This window comes from Cupressus sempervirens, chromosome 11 (assembly GCF_028749045.1).
Source record: "Cupressus sempervirens isolate cs-2001-9-10 chromosome 11, ASM2874904v1, whole genome shotgun sequence".
Classification (NCBI taxonomy): domain Eukaryota; kingdom Viridiplantae; phylum Streptophyta; class Pinopsida; order Cupressales; family Cupressaceae; genus Cupressus; species Cupressus sempervirens.
The window spans coordinates 259621113-259642461 of record NC_143128.1 but is presented as its reverse complement, the minus strand read 5'-3'; positions in this window follow the sequence as shown (position 1 = coordinate 259642461).

The following is a 21349-nucleotide window of genomic DNA, read 5'->3' as shown; positions in this document are numbered from 1 at the left end:
AGTGACAGATGTAAAAGACAAGATCTCCACAAATCTTCATCATGATCAAATGTATAGGATTTTATAAGACAGGATCTATAGAAGCCTTCATCATGATCAAACATAGAGGATTTAGTAAGAATAAGGTGGCTATTTTGCAGGCATTATGGGATAAAGGTAAAAACTAAGGTTGAAATCCCCATGGAGGTGGCTTCCTTTAAAACAAAGCTGGAGTTGGTTGAAACTAATGACAATTGATAACTAGAAGCTCTACGAGTAAAACACAAAGCTTAGATTTTACAAAAAAAAAAAAAAAACCATGAAAAGTGACTTCCAAATTGTCTTTGTTAGTAGTAGTCCTATGAGAGAAGAAGGGAAGAATTTGTAGGGGAATATATTAAAAAATATATCAAAACTCTGTAAAATGAGATGAATCAAACATAATCTCCCTAAAACTATATAAAAGGGACATAAACTAAAAATTGTGTAAAATAAGATAAATCAAACATATCCTCCCTACAACTACTTCAGTTAGTATAAAGACATTTTGATCATCTAATATATGTTACTAAAAAATTTATGTGAATGGTTCCCATGATGCTTTGAAGTGTTTCCCATGAAAAGCCTACAGAAATCAAATGCTAAGATTAATCACCCAAAACAAAAATGAAAAATAAAAAAAGCAAGCCCTCAGAGAGTATCTGGGTTAATCTGGAAATGATGCAGTGGCTTTAAGGCCCTCATCAATTTCAATATCCTCCTTCTTGGGTACAACCATTTCCTCAAGAAACTAAATCACACCAGCCCTAGTCATTCCATAAGGAAAGAAAATGAAAAGAATAATACCTTCCCTATAATCTCTTTCAACAAAACCACATTAAAAAGCCAAGACCTTGGGTTAACAGAGGAACCAAAAAATCCTCAACATATTACTCGATACAATTCTTTTTCTTCAGTTTCAAACAAAGAAATTACAACTTAGAAAATAAGTTGAAGAAATCTGAAACTGTAGAGGGAAAAATTAAGTTCAAAAAACCTCCAAAAAGTAGAAATTTGAAAATCGCTAATAGCTGGATTTACGGGAAAAGCAGTCAATAAGATCAATATCTGAAAAAAACAAATTCAATTCAGCCACAGAAGACCTACTGCAAAACAACACTCTTGCTTAGACGAAACAGGGCAATGGTTAAAGCTTGGCCTGAATTTAATAAACCCATTACTGCATGCTTTGAAGGAAGCTAGGCCAATGATTTCATGCACCATTTAATCCTCATTATGAAAATAGTGAATGTTGAAGTGCGTAAACTTGTCCTTAAAACCTCGACAGCTGTTTTGCACAGCGACTACTTTTTAAAAAAAATTAATATACAAAAATTAATTAAACCACTAGGTAAATTTGGCTGACCAATAGGAAAAATCAAAAAATAAAATATAAATCAAAATTATACTTCAGACCATAGGATATGTGATTCTTTTCTAAAATTTGCATCCACTATTAATGTCTATATTTCATATAAAAACATTAGTCTCTGCCTTTTTAAAGGTAGGGACTAATAAAACTATGTGTGTGTGTGTGCAACTACACCATACAAATTCCAGACCAACCCTGCCAAGGAGCTAAAACTCCTCTACCTCAACCACTACCTGCACACTCACAACCTCAAACATGCCAACACATTAGTATTGCCAGCATGATGATAAATAAAATAACATCTTAAATTACGGTATATCTTACTGAAATTTCATAACATCATTATATTTAATCATATGAATTTTAAACATTATTCTTACATCATCAAATATAAACGTATACAAACAATGATAATTTATCCATTATATCAAAATCTCATATGATCAATCATATAACAAAATCATTATATCGATAATAAGTAAAATTTATCCATCTAATATCATTGAATAGTAAAGTCTAAATAAAATATAAAGATATTCAACTCAAGTTGAGTCATACATAGTCTTAGTCAAAAAGTCAATCAGCATAATAAGTCCAAATAAAAATCATGTCAAAATAATGAGTCGTGACAAAATGAAACAAACTATTTCTTTATTAGCTGGATCGTGTGCTTTGAAAAGGAATGCCATATGCACAATTAGATTACTTTCCAACAACTAAAAGTAAGGTTGAAGAAAGGTTTTATTACTTGCAGTATTTAAAACCATATGAGCTGTAGTTTCTATGGTATATATTTTTATGTCTTCTCTAATTTGTATGTGTTTCACAATATTTAGATTCAGAAGGAAAATGTCGTTGAACTTAAAACATATTTTTTAATGTGTTTGGTAATATATAAATACAATTCCATATCTCATATTATTCTTACTTTATTAAATTTTCATATTAATATTTAGGACATTTTAATTATTATTTAAAAATAAATTTTTTTTAATCATATACTTATTTAGATTATTTTAATGTTCATTTACAATTGTTTAGGAATTGTTATTTTGTTAAAATGGTTATTTATATTGAATTATTTTACTTGATCATTATTTTTATTATTGAATTTCTCTAAGTAAATAATCATTTTATTTAAATAATTTAGACTATTCAAATTTATAAATAATCCAAGGTTCGTAGAGAGTTATGAAATAATCATTTTTTATATTTCATAGATAAAGTGTAAAGAAGAATCCCTAGTCAGCTTCTCATTTACAATAGGGGGGGTTTGCATTTAATGATTTAAAAGTTTAATTATAATTTACTTAATTTCTCATTTACTAATTGTAAATAAATTTGTAATAATTTTTTGACATGAGTTATAACACTAAAAATAGGAGTGGGTGGGAACTCACAATATACCCAAACATCATGATGGAGCACATGGTTAGAGATGCTTAATGGGATCAATCCAATTGTACAATAAGAGAAAAAACAAATATAAAAATAAGTAATTAAAGAGAACTAAACAACATCAAAATTTAATCATCTAAAATCAAATGCATGGGTGGTCAACAATTTATCTTCTTACATGTTAGGCTCATAAGTATATTCTTTCTTACATTTATTGGTCAAAGGTCTTAGACCTAATTCTTATGAAATACTATATTGGTACCAACTAAGATTACTTCAATGCATGGGGTTCACATAAAAAGTGTGGAAAGGTCTGTCATGTCTGGAAAAGGCTTGAATTTGAAAGTTATAAGATTGAAGAATGGTGATCACATTTTGGTGTAATTGCAGGGAGGAGATGTGTTTCATCTAGGATTTCTTCTCAATGTTGGCTTTATTCTTGACATTGTCATGTTTTTTGAAACAATTTATGGTGTTCTTATTAATTTGGCATATGAGTTCCTTGATGGTGGTCTTTTGGGGTCTGGTGATGATTCTAGTCGATGTAGGGTCCCAATTCTAAAAGTGGTTGGCCAGAGCCCTAGATCTTAGGGTTCAGGGGTGGTGGAAACTGAGACCTATTAGTTTCTAGGGACCAATCAAGGAATTATTATACATACTCCATAATTCCTTAGTGGGGTAGTGTACATACTCTAGTAAAAAAAATTTGGGTGATTTTATTGGCATTTTTGGGCCGATATGTTGTAACTAATTTTAACTCTAAAATGGAAAAAATACTTACATACAATGGCTTAGGTTAGGGATTTCATAAGGTGTGATGTGATAATTGATTCTTCCAATAGTCTTGAGCTATAAGGGATTGTAGATTGTAATCAAGTTGTAATCATTGGATAATAATAATATTGGACTCGTTGTTTGGTGGACATAGCCTAGGTGTTGGGTGAACCACATTAAATCTTGGTGTCTTGTGTTCTCTTCTATGTGATTTATTATTTTTCTAGTATTGGTTATATTTGTATGTAATTTTTTTTTGGTTTTTGGTTAATCCTAGCAAGACCTTCAAATAGGACTGAAAGGATGGGTCTAAACTGTTCAAAGATAGCCTACTTGGAAAGCCTCCTACCCTAGTGGAACCTGTCAAGATTACATGTCAGAATGGAGAGTTCTCAATCTTTATTCTTGATCCACTCCTAGGATCTTCAATTTATGCCCTTGATGTAACTCTCATAGGTAAGTTTCTGGGTTCCTACCCTAATATTGAACATATTAGATCTTTAGTTAGAATATGGTATCTTAAGAGCTATGTTTAAATTGATGCTCTTCCTAAGGGGTACCTGCCATTTGAACTATACAATGAAGAATATTATGATAGGGTTCTCTATGGATAACATTGGATGTTTGGGAATATGGTTTTCTCCTTTTGGAAATGGGCTACTAAATAGAATTTCAATGATAATTTCTTTCTCTCCATCCCTATTTGGGTTTGTCTCCTAGGGTTATCTCTAGAGTTTTGGAATGAAGAAGTGTTTTAGGATATTTTTTCTTTTTTTGTCCATCTTCTATCAATTGGATTCCTAAATTTTGTTAAAAAAAAGGCTTCTGATCATTAGAGAGAGAGAGAGAGAGAGGAACTTTGATATGTGATTGTGTGCAATTTGCGGCCAAACGTATTATCACATTTTCAATCCCTCAAAAAACCATTTAGTGACTATGTCTAGGTAAGTATATATTCACAATAATCCAAGTACGCACTATTGAACTTGTCTTTCTTTACAATGGAATATTTATGCCTTTTCTTATAGTTTGGGCTTATTGAAATGTAATTTACTCATTATTTATTTTTCTTAAATTAATAAAAAATTTCTTACTAGTATTTGCTTTTTATAAATCCTACATGCTTACATCTAAACAAATATTGAAATTTGTGCAAAGCTTTTCCTGAGCCCAAAAGATATGTGTCTAGATCCTTTTTGAGTCAGAATATATTCTAGGAATGGTGTATTATTTTTTGATCATATCAAGCTCATACATGGCTTCTTTCTTACATTCATTGGTCAAAGATCTTAGACCTAATTCTTATGAAATACTATATTGGCACCAACTAAGATTACTTCAATGCATGGGGTTCACATAAAAAGTATGGAAAGCTTTGTCAAGTTTGGGAAAGGCTTGAATTTGAAATTTTTAGGAAGGAAGAATGGTGATCACATTCTAGTGTAATTACAAGGAGAAGATGTGTTTCATCTAGGGTTTCTTCTCAATGTTAGCTTTATTCTTGACAATGTCATGTTTCTTAAAATAATTTATGTAGTTCTTAAGAATCTTGCATGTGAGTTCCTTGATAGTGGTCTTCTGGGGTCTGGTGACAATTCTAGTGGATGTAGGATCCCAATTCAAAATCAGTTGGGCCAAAGCCTAGATCTTAGGGTTAAGGGGTGGTGGCAACTAAGACTTGTTAGTTTGTAGGGACTAATCATGGAATTATTATACATACTCCATAATTCCTTGTTGGGGTAGTGTACATGTTCCATAATAAAAAATTTGGGGAGATTTTATTGGCATTTTTGGGCCAACATGTTGTAACTAATTTTAAGCCTAAAATGGAAAAAAATACTTGTATACAATGGCTTAGGGTTAGGGATTTTATAAGGTGTAGTGTGGTAATTTCTTCTTGCAACGATCTTGAACTATAAGGGATTGAAAATTGTAACAAAATGGTAATCACTAGATAATAATAATATTGGACTCATTGTTTGGTGGACATAGCCCAAGGGTTTGGTGAACCACATTAAATCTTGGTGTCTTGTGTTCTCTTCTATACAATTTATTATTTTTCTGGTATTGGTTATATTTTTATGTAATTTTTTTATTACTTGTGGTTAATCCTAGTAGGACCTTCAAATAGGACCAAAAGGATTGGTCTAAATTGTTCAAAGCTAGCCTACTTGGAATGCCTCCTACCTTAGTGAAACCTGTCAAGATTACATGTCAGAATGGAGAGTTTTCAATCTTTATTCTTGATCCACTCTTAGGATCTCCAATTTAAGCCCTTGATTCAACTCTTATAGGTAATTTTTTGGGTTCCTACCCCAATATTGAACATATTAGATCTTTAGTTAGAAGATGGTATCTTATTGGCTATGTTTAAATAGATGCCCTTCCTAAGGGGTACCCACCATTTGAACTATACAATGAAGAATATTATGATAGGGTTCTCTATGGATGACATTGGATGTTTGAGAATATGGTTTTCTCCTTTTGGAAATGAGCTTCTAAATAGAATCTCAATGATAATTTCTTTGTCTCCATCCCTATTTGGGTTTGTCTCCTAGGGTTATTTCTAGAGTTTTGGAATGAAGAACTATTTTATGGTGTTCTTTCTTTTTTCGGCCATCTTCTATCGATTGGATCCATAAATTTTGTAAAAAAAAAAAAAACTTTTGATCATTAGAGAGAGAGAGAGAGAGAGAGAGAGAGAGAGAGAGAGAGAGAGAGAGAGAGAGAGAGAGAGAGAGAGAGGAACTTTGATATGTAATCCCGTGCAATTTTGGCCCAAACATATTATAACATTTTTAATCCCTCAAAGATTCGTTTATTGACTAGGTCTAGGTAGGTATATATTCACAATACTCCAAGTATTCACTATTGAACTTGTCTTTCTTTACAATGGAGTATTTATGTTTTCTCTTATAGTTTGGGCTTATTGAAATATGATTTACTCATTATTTGTTTTTCTCAAATTAATAATTTTTTTATTACTAGCATTTCATTTTTATAAATCCTATATGCCTACATCAAAATAAATATGCAAATTTATGCAAAGTTTCTCTTGAGCCCAAAAGATATGTTTCTAGATCCTTTTTGAGTGGAAATATATTCTCCAAATGGTGTAGGGTAAAAGTACAAAGTTGTGTCACCTTTCAGGCTGACTTATCAAAACAACTAAATTTGAGTGTTTCTACCTAAAAATATATATTTTTTAAACTTATGATTTTGATGAATTCATTCAAGATATTTTGTATATGTTCTCACACTTTTCCAATTGGAAATGTCTATTAAATCCATATTTTATATTAGTTTGTATCCAACTACTAAAGAAATAAAATTATTTTAGAAAAGTGGCGCTTCAATAACTCTTACTATTTCAGAATTCAGAATATTAATAACAATTTTATGTCATTGAAGGTGAATAGTTGTGGTTTTGTTAGCCTTTTCCTTTACAAAATGGTGACATAGGCATTATTTTTTGAACGCTAGAAACATGTGTCATAGACTTCTAAATGCATTAGTAAATTGAAGTATACATTTTCTTAGATAATGCATTTGGTTTTTTAAGTTATACTAAGCATTTGGATTAAGAGAAAATAAATTAAGAGTAGATCTTTCCTCCTAATAGGATTATTCTATGTCACAATATTTGGATACTTTTTAAAATGGAGTATATATTTATGATGCAAGAAATATATACATAGAAACTAATTTTTAATAGAGTGGAATCATTCAAATTGTATTGAGTGAAAGACCTTCATTAAGACATGTAATCCTTTTTCTAGAATCAATGATTTTATGGTACAAGTGACATCAAAATAATAATTCAAGGTTACACTAATAGACTATAAGCTCATAAATATTTTTATCACCATTTTGTAGGATAGAAATGGGAATGTTTCACGAGTTTTCAAAGTTTTGTCTAAGCATTAATGTGAAAGCCCTGGAATTGCAAGCATCTCATGCACTTCAAGTCACTATCACCACCGAAGTTAGAATGAAGCATTTGTCAAAGTGGTGAAGAGAGCCATATTATTTGGAAAATATCTTTTTCTTTTAAAATTAAAATAGTTCCAATGCCCTCGTTATTATTAAATGAGGAAATTTAGATTCGATGAGCGTGTTTTTGGAAGACGTGAACTTGAAAGATGATACTCTTAGATGATGTGATGCATTAAATTACAAGATTAATTTAACTAATCTATTCAGATGTCTATGAGGTTCTATGTTGTGAATCATTTTGATGAATGCATATTTACATTTTATTTTGAAGATATGGTATAAAGAAAATATGTTTTCCTTGTTTGTAATGTATGGAATGCGATTGGAGCATGTGAAAGTGTGAAAAGGAGAAAAGTGTTGGGTGAATGCAAGTAAGAGATCTATGGGATTACTGGATGTGAGATTGTGATTTGGTTGCAACATCAGAAGGAGTAGAGGTATGGTTCATAGGACAAAGAATGACAAAGGAAGTAAAATTTATTTCTATTATTCTGTAAGGAATAATACAGAGATCATTTGGATAGTGGGTTCATTGGTGTTGCCCCTAAAGCTATTTGGATAGTGGGTCCATCTACCTTCTACAACTCCTTACATAGATTTAAAGTCTCCTAATAGGGATTAATATGTAGTGAATGTATTTATAGACTCCTAATATGGTCTATGCTCTAATAATGAAATTTTATATTAATACATTATCTTGTGGTTACCATCCCCTTCATGGTTCTCTCTGATCAAAGGTTTCCCTAGTTAACATATTTGGTGTTATTGTGCATGAGTATCATGTTGTGGTTTCTAATTATATCACTCATATGGTTAATATTTATTATGGTTTATAATTATGATATTAGTTGGATAATAGATTCACACCCCCAACCCCTCCACCCCTCTTGGTTATATTGGTTTACTATATATTCTAGCAATTGGTATCATAGCATCAAGTCCTTGAAGAGAAAGCTTAACAACTTTGGGAGATCATTGGTGAGTCATTTTAGAAAGGATAGTCCTTCATTTGATGGAGGAAATTTTGATGCACAGAGGATGGAGCTTCTTGGTGAGACATAAGAAATGCATAAAGAACTAAGCATTGAGTTTCCAAATCCAAAATCCTTTTTTTGCATACAAAAGAATAGAGGTAGGAGTAAAGATAGATCTAGATCCAAAGAAGACATGAAGATCAAAGAAGGTATTGATCTGCTTATGCAAAGAGAGCCAAAAGGTATGCAAATTTTTGTTTGTTCAATATGTATAGAATTTGGTCATTTTTCATCAAGTTTTCCTAAGAGAGTAAGAAAAACTAGAAAGAATTTATTTTCTGATGAAGATGGTAAATTTTAAGGATATATAGAAAGATTATTGAATGACTATGATGATAAAGGTAATGAGCCTGAATTGGTTAAGAAAAAGAAAGTAGTAGAAGAGATAGCTTTGGTAACTATTGTTGATCGAAAGGATAACTATTAAAATGGGGAAGTTATCATTGAGACTAACAATCATTTACAAAATAGGAATTAGGTTGAAGAGCATAGATCTAAGCACAGAGAAAAAGAAAGAGTTGAGTTGACAACTCCTAGTAGAAATATATCAAATAAAATGAATGAGCAAGGAGAAGTTGTAAGGAACAAAGCTAGAGTTTTGTGCAAAGGATATTCACAGCACGAAGCAATAGATTATGAAGAGACATATGCATCTATAGTCAAGATGGAAGTAGTAAGAATGCTCTTGGTTTATGCAGTAAGTAAGAAGTTTAAAGTATATTAGATGGATGTTAAGTCCACCTTCTTCAATGGGGAACTTGAAAAAGAATTTTAAATTGAGTAGCTTGAAGGATTCCCTTTGATAGAAGAAAAGGATATGGTATGCAAACTGAAGAATGATCTATATGGTCTGAAACAAGCACTTAGAACCTGTTATGCAAGGTTGGATAAGAATTTGAAAAAAAATAGATTTGCTAAAGGTACGATAGATAGTAACTTATATTTGAAAGCTATTTGGAATGGTTTTCTGATAATAGTACTATTTTTTGATGATATTATATTTGAAGGTAATGATGAACAAAGTGATAAGTTTGCTAAAGAAATAAAGAATGAATTTGAAAAGTATGATAGGAGAAATGAAGTTCTTCTTAGGTTTGTAGGATTATACAAAATAGTGATGGTATTTTATTTCACAAGTTAAGTACTTAAAGGATTTGTTGAAGAGATTTGGCTTGGAAAGTTGTAAGCCTATTGATACACCAATGATAACTGGTCACAAGTTATCAAGAAAAGATGAGATACCTATAGTTGAATAAAAGAAGTACAGATCCATGATTGGAGGTTTGTAATATCTTACTCACACTAGAATAAATATAGAAAATGTAGTTGGGATTGAAAATAGATTTCAAGCTAATCCTAAGGATTATCACTATGCAACAGTAAAGAGGATATTCATATATTTGAAAGGAACATCTAACTATGGGATATGGTATGATAGATCAAATGACTTTACTCTATGTGCTTATACTAATGTGGATTGGATAGGTAGTATGAATGATAAAAATATTACTAGTGGTGGAGCATTCATTCTAGGAGGAAGATTGTTTTCCTGGCTAAGCAAGAAACAAGATTGTATTTCTTAGAGTACAACTAAGGCAGAGTATGTAACAACAAAAAATAATTGTAATCAAGTTGTGTGGATGAAGCAGATGTTAAAGGATTTTGGGATAGAATTCTCATAGCATGTTATTATATATTGTGATAACACAAGTGTAGTGAGTATGTCTAAGAATCTTATATTGCATTCTAAGGTTAAGCATGTATCTAATAAGTATCATGTTTTGAGAGAAAAAGAAGTAGTAAAGGAGATCAAATTGGAGTATGTAAGCACTAAAGACCAAACTGAAAATATTTTTACAAAGATCTTACCTAAAGATACATTTGAGTACTTGAGAGGTATGCTTGGGGTTATGTCCCTACGTACTTTAAAGTAGATGATTCAATAAGTGCATCAGTCTATTGACACAAAGCACTATTGTTAGACTAGACTAAATACTGATGCTTCCTATATGGGGGTGTATCTATGATGGACAGAGTCATTCAAGGCTCTTGGTATTTGGTCTTGAACAATTTCTTTGGACAATTGAGCTGGTTGAAGACATGGAGTAGTAAATTTCCATAATGAGACCTTTGTCATTGATGCCAATGGGGGAGAAGTATGCATGAAAAAGATCTCCTAAGTTTTTATGGGAGAGAAGAGTGCATAAGAAGAAGGAAGAATATCTCTATGGGGAAAATATGCAACATCATGAAGTATTTCAAGTTATTTAGTGTGAATAATTATTGTCGATCCTAAAGAAGAAGAAGAAGAATAGAGTAGAGTTTTAGAGGATTTTAGATTTTATTGATGAAGAGGATTTGAGAAGATTAGAATAGCAGTAGGAGCAACATAGTACTATTTTGGTATTCTTGGAACTTAGATGTTTTTCATCTATGTTTCCATCAATGCTAAAGGGGGAGATTGTTAGCATGAATTCTGATGGTATGCCTTTGGGGGAGTATCCTAATCATTGGAGAGTATTGATATGTTGCATTCATGAATATGTTTGTCATTGATGTCAAAATAATAGTAAGTATGTGAGGACTAGTAGAGTAGTAGACATAGACCTTAGTTGTCCAGACAAGGTTTTGATTATCTAGTGATGCATGGCTAAGGGTATGTTCTAAATTATGTCCTAGTGAAGAAGATCAGTGTGCGTGTAGTAAGTTAAATATGTATATAAGATATTCCTTATTTATAGGGAGCAGTAAAGAGAAAAAGTACTTAAGAAGTGGTTTCTAGTGATTGCATTATATCTTCTAATAGAGATATAATTAGGTGATGCAACATTCAGTTAGTGATCAAGGATCGTTTGATGGTGACATTAGCGAATGCACAAGACCTTAAGTCACATGTGTGAAGTTTTGTATAGATTGTGAGCCAACAATTCTATTGAAATTGAAATTGAATTAATTATGTTATTATAATTAATTGGGAAAGCCTAAAGGTTGACTCAAGGAATTATTTTGAAGATATTGTATAAAGGAAAGATGTTCTCCTTGTTTGTAATGTATGGAATGTGATTAGAGTGCCTATGAAAGTGAGAAAAGGAGTAGAGTGTTGCATGAATGCAAGTAAGTGATCTAAGGGATTATTAGATAATAGATTTGTGTTCTTGTTACAAGAATAGAAGGAGAAGATTTCTAGTTGACATGATAGAGAAGGAGGAGAGAAGTACAATTCATTTCTATTATTCTATAAGGAATAATACAAAGATCATTTGGACAATGGGTTCTTTGGTCTTTCTCCTAAAGTAGTTTGGATAGTGGGTCCACCAGCTATAAGTCACCTCTCAAGTCTCTTTATTTGTGAAATTCTTTGGGAATAAGGATTTATACAAGTGTGTCAATATTTTGGTATACGATTATGAGACTAAAAAATAAGTAATTGAAGCGCATGCACAAAAGATGCTAAATGCAAATTTAGATCATAACAACCCAAGATTTTGAACTTGTAAATAAAACCTATGCTAGTACATCACTATACTCCTAGCTCCTCCCATCCCTATACATGATCTCATGGATCTCGTGATACATTTGCGCTAGGATGGCTCATCCCAATGCCATCCACCCACCACCTCCCCACTAGATCCATCACTAATCTCCCCCATCTACATGAGAACCCTCGCCAACTCCTATCTATGATTAGCACTTATGCTATCAAGGAACACATGATACATGCCACTAGATACTAGTATCCATAATCTTCTATCATCTTTTTTCATACATTACATCTATCTAAGGTGTTTTTATCTTGAAATAACTCTTGTAATGTAAATCTTCCATCTGTTGAGGACTGATCAAATTAAACCCATGGCACATAGAACTTCACATCAGTAATGAGATCCATGAGACTAAGTACAAATGGAAACTACACATGCTCAATACAATCATTAGATCACTATGACATCAAACTCATAGGATGCAATATGTATCCTCCAAAGTGATCATCACTTCACTAGCCTATAGATTGAAGGTTTTATGCTCATTATGCCGCCTCTCTACTAGTTCTGTCAAAATACTAGGGTAAAATTACAAAGCTGAGTCACCTTTTAAGCTAACTTATCAAAATAACCAAATTTGAGTATTTCTATCTAAAAACCAATTTTTTTCAAATATATGGTCTTGATAAAATTATTCTAGCTAAGTTATATATGGTCTCACACTTTTCCAATTGGAAATGTCTATTAAATGCATGTTTTATACTAGTTAGTAACCAATTACTAAAAAATTACAATTATTTCAAAAAATTGACATCCCAATAACTCATACTATCTATTATGATATTTTTTTAATAACATATAAACACCATTTTATAGAGCTCAAAATCAAGAAAATTCTTATATAGAGTTCGTACTGTTTTAATTAGATATAGTATATTGTAATTAAAAAATTCTACAAGTATGTATTTAACACTTGAGAAGATGTCAATTTTTAAAAAGAAAAAAATATTAAATAATATCAAAAAATTAAAAAATTATATGACATTCTAGAGGAGAGAGTCCTCTTCTAGAATATAATTTTTCTTTTGGTTGGATTAGATTTATTTTGAAAAAGGTGGTGGGAGATGAAAACTATAGATTTGAATAATTTGAAATTTGAATTGTTACAAAAGAGAAAATATAGGTCTAAAGCCCATTTTTAATTTTGATTATTCTAGCTACATATATTATTGATAACATAATCTAAGATCAAAGTGAAATAAATTTATTTCCATGTAGTTTTCTGGTGGGAACTAGACCCCTAGTTTCCAAGGTTTTTTATCAACTAAAATTTATCTTTAAAAAATAAGAAAATATATAATTTCTTATTCCAAATAATTATTAAAAATTATAATCCTAAAATTCATCCATTGCTACACATTTCATTATTTTTCTTCATTTTAAAATTCTAAATAATAATACTAGTTTTATGTCATTGAATGTGAAAAACTACACTTTTGTTAGCCTCTTCCTTTGTAAAAGAGTGACATAGGTTTGTGATTTTACCTTGGTTTTCTCAGATATGGAGAAACCATAACAACCATCTAAATCTTGTGCTCTCTACTATCCCTCTCTCTACAAAATCTAGCCTAGGCATTAATCATAACCCTTCCACCTTAGACACCCTCATATTAAGGGCTAGAAACACCTTCTGTATAAAACAACACAACCATATGGCAACACATGTTAGATGAGAATCAATATGAAACTAAAAACATCATAACTGATCTACCTGAGAAAGAGACTAAGATGAAGAATATAATTTTTTCATAACACTCATTAAGTGGTTGAACAAGTATTATATGATAATTTCTATTACACCCATGTGACACTTTATGTCTATGTGATATGTCACCCGATATCATATGATAGATGGGTGGGTCCAATACAATAAAGATCACAGAAGGAGTGCTATATAATATTGATTCCAAAATTATTGTATGGTAATATGAACAACACTAGTGTGATACTTCCTAAAGAATCACATGATAGTTTTTGGAAACCTATCTAAAACCCTATTAAAACATGATCAAATACTCAAAATTACTCAAAAAGATGCCATGATATTGATTACTTACTTGTGTGATATACTGTGGAGGTTGGTTGTGCTAGATTAATTTTCCTTGAATCAATGTGTTTTAGTTAGAACTCCTCCCTAGACCTTGGGCCCATTATATAACATTTTGACCTAATTTGTGAACTACAGTGTGATACTTCTAATAGGGGATAACCCATCTCATTCATCATCTAAAATGATATCTTCAAACACTATCAATAATTCTTGTATCTCCTTATGGTTTTCATTTATCTTTTCCAAATTAGGTTTCTTCATAAAAAATAAAAAAACACATAATCGATTTCTTCATATCACTGAAGAATTACTTTACTTGAACCAAGAACATATATCTTAGGTTTAAGAAAAATCTCATCCTAAATAGATGACCTTTTAACTATTAAGGTACCATAAAATTATTTTAATCTTATCATACATATCCCTAGATCAAATAGCTATAATATAAAATTCTTTGGTAAACCCCTTTACAATAGATAATCTATAATTATACTCACTTTCAAGTGATTTTTGACTTCCATGTGTGATATCTTTATGTAATTTTTGAATTCCTCAACATTTATATTATCCTCTTTCCTAAAATCTCCTAAGTCTATAACTTACACATGACTCACATTAGTAACTACTTCAAAAGGTTGCTTTCTTGTGCTTTGATTCACTATACTATTATATGCAAACTCTTCTTATGATAAAACCAAATCATAATTATGAGGCTCATCTTCAACCAAGTCCCTCAAGAAATTAAATTATTGTTGACCACCTTTCTTTATCAATTATTTTCCCACTAAAGAAAATTATATAATGTAACTATAGGATTTGTGAGTGAATATTTTAAATCAAAGAGTTTTTTTTTAAAGATGTATTTTGATGTAGTACCCAAGTACCTATTTACAATATTGCATTGTACAAAAGAAAAAATATATGGAAAAAATTATAGATAATATTTTATTTCCTTCTAGAAGGGTGAAAGAAAATAATACATAGGGAGGGAAGCCTCATTGTTGAGCATTGAACATGTTTCCATCTACTCTTCTAGATAGCTTGTGGAGCCAAGGGTTTCTATGATTATTATATTGATATTGGGAATGAACACTCCCATTGATTTGCATAATTGAAGTGGTGAAATATCTTCCGAAGGGTTGCGCTATTGGAGAAGACAAATCAGTCTTTTCATTGTGCCAAATTTGTGGCCTAGGGCCAACTTTGTGGAGTAAGGAATAAACTAGAATTTGCTATAGTAATTTACTACAAGAAAATTCATCTTTTTGGAGCAATACCAAGTTTTTATCTACTATATTTTGCATGGTTCGAGAGTTGATATTTAGGACTTTGGTAGGGTTTATAAAATCTATTTTAATTTGATTTATATTAGAGTTTTATATTATAATTTATTTCCCTAATGTCTTATTGATGTAGATACATATTTTCCTATTTTAAATCAGTATTATTAAAAAACAATTGCATCTTCATCTTTAGTTGTTTGGTCTGTTCTTTGGTTCTTTGGAAGCATATTTATTAAAGTTTGGCATTTAGAAAGCAATCAAAATTTACATATGCAATATATCTCTTTCTTGCAAAGTGTTTGACAAAATATCAAACAATTGAATTTGAGAAGGATTTGGTGTTTCATGACGTTATAACCTATTGGGGTTATTACATTGGTATTAGAGCTAAATCTTTCCATCTTGAGGGTTTAGCGATCACATGTAGCCATCTAGGGTTGGCTCTCATAGATTTTTTACTTGTAGGAAATCTTTGTTTCATAGGGAACACAATTTTGATAAGCAACTAGACACCATGGGTGATAGGAAAGAGCATAGCCCCCCAAGAGACAACAAGAATGAGGATCAGGAAATAAGGGAATTTTTTAAAGAAATGGTTACAGGACAAGAGCGGATGGCTCAAGCTTCACAAGCACTCACCACCATGGTTGAGCACATAAACTCAAAAGGCAGATAGAATCAGGAACAAGGGGATAATAGGAGTGCAGTGGGATCTCCTAGATCTCATAGAACTCTTTTTAGAATAGCAAACATGCCCATACATCCTACCTTTCTTAGAGAGGAATGAATACAAGAGCCAAAAAAGGAAGCTGAGAATGAGACATTTGCAGATATACTTATAGCTACTAATGATGAATGGGAATTACTAACATCACAGGTACAGGAGAGAATAAATTTTGAGAGGTTTGTGAACCAAAGAAGAGAACATTACCATGTGGTTAGACAGAATAGGAGACCTCATGGCAAGGATAATAAATTAAAGTGGGCTACAGGGAAGCTTTCCTTGACTACATTTGATGGGAGTGACAAAATGACAGTGCAAGCTTGGAGTCACAAGCTTGATACTTTCTTAGCACTGAGACCTATGACAGAAGTGGAGACAGTAAAATATGCCACGCTACATTTAGAGGGAGCTACACATGATGGGTAGAACCATGGGATGGTTACTCTTCAACATAACCAAGTGATTTCATATCAAGACTTTGTGGATAGGTTGGTAGAGAGGTTTGATAAGAAGGATCCAAAAGTCTACTTCAGGGAGTTGGCATAGTTGAGATAGATAAGAAGATTGGACTATTTCATTAGTGATTTTTAGAGGCTATCCATTATGGTGCCAGATATATCAGATAGGATATTGTTTATTATGTTTATAGAGGGATTATCCAAACCACTGAAGGGATGGGTAAAAGCCTTTGATCCATTCAATTTGCAAGAATTAATTAAAGAGGATAGAAGTATGGAACAAGCAGCCCTAGTAAATAATTTTTTTTCAAAGGGAGAATCATCTAGCAAAGACAAACCATTCTTCAAGAAACATGACAGGAATGAAAGAAAGGCTGAAAATAAAGATAAATCATTTGCTCCTTTGGATATAGAAACATTGAATGATTTAAGGAAGATGTTTTTTTTCTATTTATTGCAAAGGACCCTATGACATGAACCATGACTATTTTTTGAGGCCAAAAGGGAAAGAAAATAGGGTTATGTGGGCATATTATGAGGATTTTGATTCTAAAAATTTGGACTAGCAATCTAAAAATGAGGAATTGATTGAAGAAAAGGAAGGCACAAATGATATAGGTGATGAGAATACTAAGGGTAGACTTAAGGAGGCCCATCTCACTAGTATACAAAAAGAGGGATCATTTAGGATGAGAGGGGTATTAGTTAGTCAGTGAGTTATTACTTTGCTTGATACAGGTGCTACTCACAATTTTATTGATTCTAGATTGATTGAGAGGCATGGGATATAGAGAGAGCAATTTGAGGGTCTAAGAGTGAGGGTAGCTGATGACTACATTCTCAAATGTTATAGGAAGATTATAGGTCTACCCTTAAAGATCAACAATTTTGATTTCAAGGTAGATTTTTATGTTGTTAACATGGGTGATACAGATTTGGTCTTGGGTATAACTTGGTTACATGATATAAGGGAGTTCACTCTCAATTTGAGAGATATGGAGATGAAGTTTCAGTTAGAGGGGAAGACCCATCTACTTAAGGCCATTCATGATAGTGGGTTTAGGATGATGTCTTGTAGATGCATGGAGAGCTTGTTGAGACATGACCAGGTTGAGTGGGAAACTCATTGCACTTTAATGCCATCACAGGTGCAACAAAAATTAGAATATCAGCCAAACATATAGGAATTGAGAGTCAAGCACTACAAGATTTTCAGTGAGATACTGCCAAGTAGATCTCTAGATAGAGGTATTGATCATATTATTGACTTTGATGAGGGTGCTAAATCCATCATGTTCACACCCTATAGACATCCAAAGAGATTGGTGGATGAGATTGAGAAAACCATCAAAGAACTACTTGCTATGGGGCAAATTAGACCAAGTAAGTCACCTTTCGCTTCTTTTGTGGTTTTGGTGAAGAAGAAGGATGGAACTATTAGGATATGCATAGATTATAGGGTCCTAAACAAGAAGACTATAAAAAATAGGTACCCCATCCTATGGACTGATGAGTTATTAAATGAGCTACATGGAGCATGTTTCTTCTCCAAAATTGATTTGAGATCAAGCTATAATCAGATCTGAGTCAGAGAGTAGGATATAGAGAAGATGATATTTAGATGTCATTGTGGCCATTTTGAGATTGTAGTTATGCAATTTGGGATAACTAATGCTCCAGCTACTTTTCAGTCCACAATGAATAAGGTTATTCAACATTAGTTGAGGACATTTGTGTTAGTCTTCATTGATGACATCTTGGTATATAGTAGAACATGAGATTAGCATGTGCAAAACTTATGCACTATGCTGAGTATTTTCAACAGGGAGTCCTTGTATGCAAAGGAGTCCAAATGTGATTTGGGATTATCAAAGTTATTATATCTAGGTCACATTATCAATGTTCAGGGGGTACACATGGATCTTGAAAAGATTTGTGCTATTATTGAATGGCCTACCCTAGTGAACCTAACATAGTTGAGAGGATTTTTCAAGTTGTGTGGGTTCTATAGGAGGTTTTGTAGTGGATATTCTAGGCATGCAACACCCTTGATAGACTTGATGAGAAAGGGGGCTTTCATATGGACTCTTGAGGCATAGGAGTGTTTTGATAAATTCAAGGAGTTGATGACTCCTTCTCCAGTGCTAGCATGATCATATTTTAGCAAACTTTTTGAGTTGCACTACGATTCATCTAGTGAAGGTGTTGGAGTAGTGCTTATGCAAGTAAAGCATATGATTGATTATTAGAGTAGGAAGCTCAGGGGGCTTGAGAGGAGCTTCAACATTTATGATAAGGAAATTTTGGCCATAATGCATGCTTTAGCCAAATTTAGGTAGTATTTAGTGGATAGAAAATTTAGCATAAAAATTGATCACAATAGCCTAAAACATTTTTTGGGGCAACGAGATCTTAATTATAGGCAATAGAAATGGGTAAGTAAATTATAGCCATATGATTTTGATATTACCTATTTCAAAAGGACATAGAATATAGTAGTAGATGCCTTGTCATGAAGACCTCACTTGAGCTTGATGTCAGATATATCAGAGGATTGGAGACAATTCATCCTAGCAAAGTATGCAAAGGATACATGGGCATCAAGATTCATATATGGATTTATCTAGAATAGTGATTTGTAGTGTCTGCCCCTGGTTCGCATTTTGTTATCATTGCTGAACTCTTTTAGAGCTAGTTTTATGTTGTTGGTTAGCAGCATTCTTTTGAGATTATCAGATATTGTGTTATGAATTCAGTTTATTATGTGATGAGATTACTTAGACTCTACATTTCATGTATGTATGATGATTATTTTTAGTGTTTGCAATTATTGATGATGATTATTACATTACTTTCAGTTATCAATGATGATTAGTAAGATGATTTATTATCATATGTGTTTTCTTCTGGATACTTACACCACACTTGCATGTGTATGGTGTGCGTGTCTGCTTTGCGTGTTTACTTTTGTATGGTGTGTCTGATGTGGTTAAGGAAGGGAGTCATAGTCACCTACTAGTCGAGATCTACACGATGCACCACTTCCTACCATTACTTGTTTAGTTTAGTATATATTGTGCTTGTACATACATGATTTTTATGCAAGTTACAGGTACTGGGTATCGACTTCCCTGAATTGCCAGGATGAGTGTACCCTATCACATTATCTCAATGATAAGAGAGGGGAGATAAATTCTCAAGTCCAAATCCCAACCCTTTAAGCCATTTGTTTTAATTGGAAAATTAGGACAAGTATCTGAGTTGAGTACCCTCCGAATGTGTCAGATGATGTAATTCGTGATTTAAACCCTTGTTTTGATTTTGTATGTATTTTGGCTATGATGGATTTTCATACTTTTACCTTATCAGTCTTTGGTGTATTTTCTATTAATTAAGCCTAATTAAAATATTTAATTAATGGTTTAATTTAATAGAAAATTAATAGGGTATTTTAATATTTTATTTATTTAATTAATTGGGAAATTAATTAAATAATATAATTAAATGTGAAGATAAAAGTTAAAAGTTTAAATTTGGAATGTGACAATATTTATTTTAATAATAATATATTTGGAGTTCATTTTTAAATAAATGATTAAATAATATTATTATTAAAGCTAATAAATATTTTAGCAATTAAGTTTTGAAAAATGAAATTTAAAAGTGGAAAATATATTTAAATTAATAAAAGATTCTAAATTTCATGTGACTAAAATATAAATATATTAAGATTGAAAAGTTGAGATATTAAAGTTAGTGCATGAGATTTAATAAATAAATAAATAAAATTGAAAAGAGTAAAAGTAAATATTATATTAATGATTGTGCATTATTTTAATATTTGTTCACATAGGAGTTGGCAAATTCTCGGGAGTTGTCATGTAGACAACACAGGAGTTTGCACTCTAAGAATGCATAAGTTGTCTACACTTAGGAGTTAGCATTTTATTTGAGCACATGGTGTCTACAACCTTAAGACTTATTTAGAAGGTTGGAGAAGACTCATGCTTGGTTGTCATGCTTATCTTCTAGTTGTTTCTAAAGACACTTTAGATGCATCTTAGAGGCCTTTAAATAGAGGCTATCCTAGTGTGTTTGGACAAGCTTAAATGAAAGCTTAATGGAAGCTACAAGCTACAAGCTTAAATGGAAGCTATAAGCTTAAATGGAAGCTACAAGATACAAGCTAAAATGGAAGCTTCAAGCTTCAAGTTTACATGAATTTGAGAAGCTCATATGCTTCTACATGCTCATTGGTTTTCTACTTGCTTGTATGCTTCTTCTAGCACTTCTAGTCACTTGGACCTTTTCGGTTGGCTTGGATCTTGGAGGAATTGTGAATGTTGGAGAAGGAAGAGATTTTCTATGGACTTCTGAGGCATGAAAAAGTGAGCATCATTATCCAGGTGCACTCGTGATATTCGCATACTCTCTTTGCACTATTTCTCTTCCTGTCTTCGTCATGTTTGTTATATGTGTCTGAATACTATTTGTGATTGAATCTATAATTAAATTGGAATCTAGATATGTATGGTTGTAAAGAAAACAATAGAAAAACCCTAGATCCAATTAAGGAAGAAACTAGATCTAAACGGGTTTGAGTTCGAATTAGAATCAAATTGAAATAGATTTGAAAATGGTTTCAAGATTTATGGCCAAATCCATTAGTGAAATTACTGGATAAATTTAGAGAACAATTA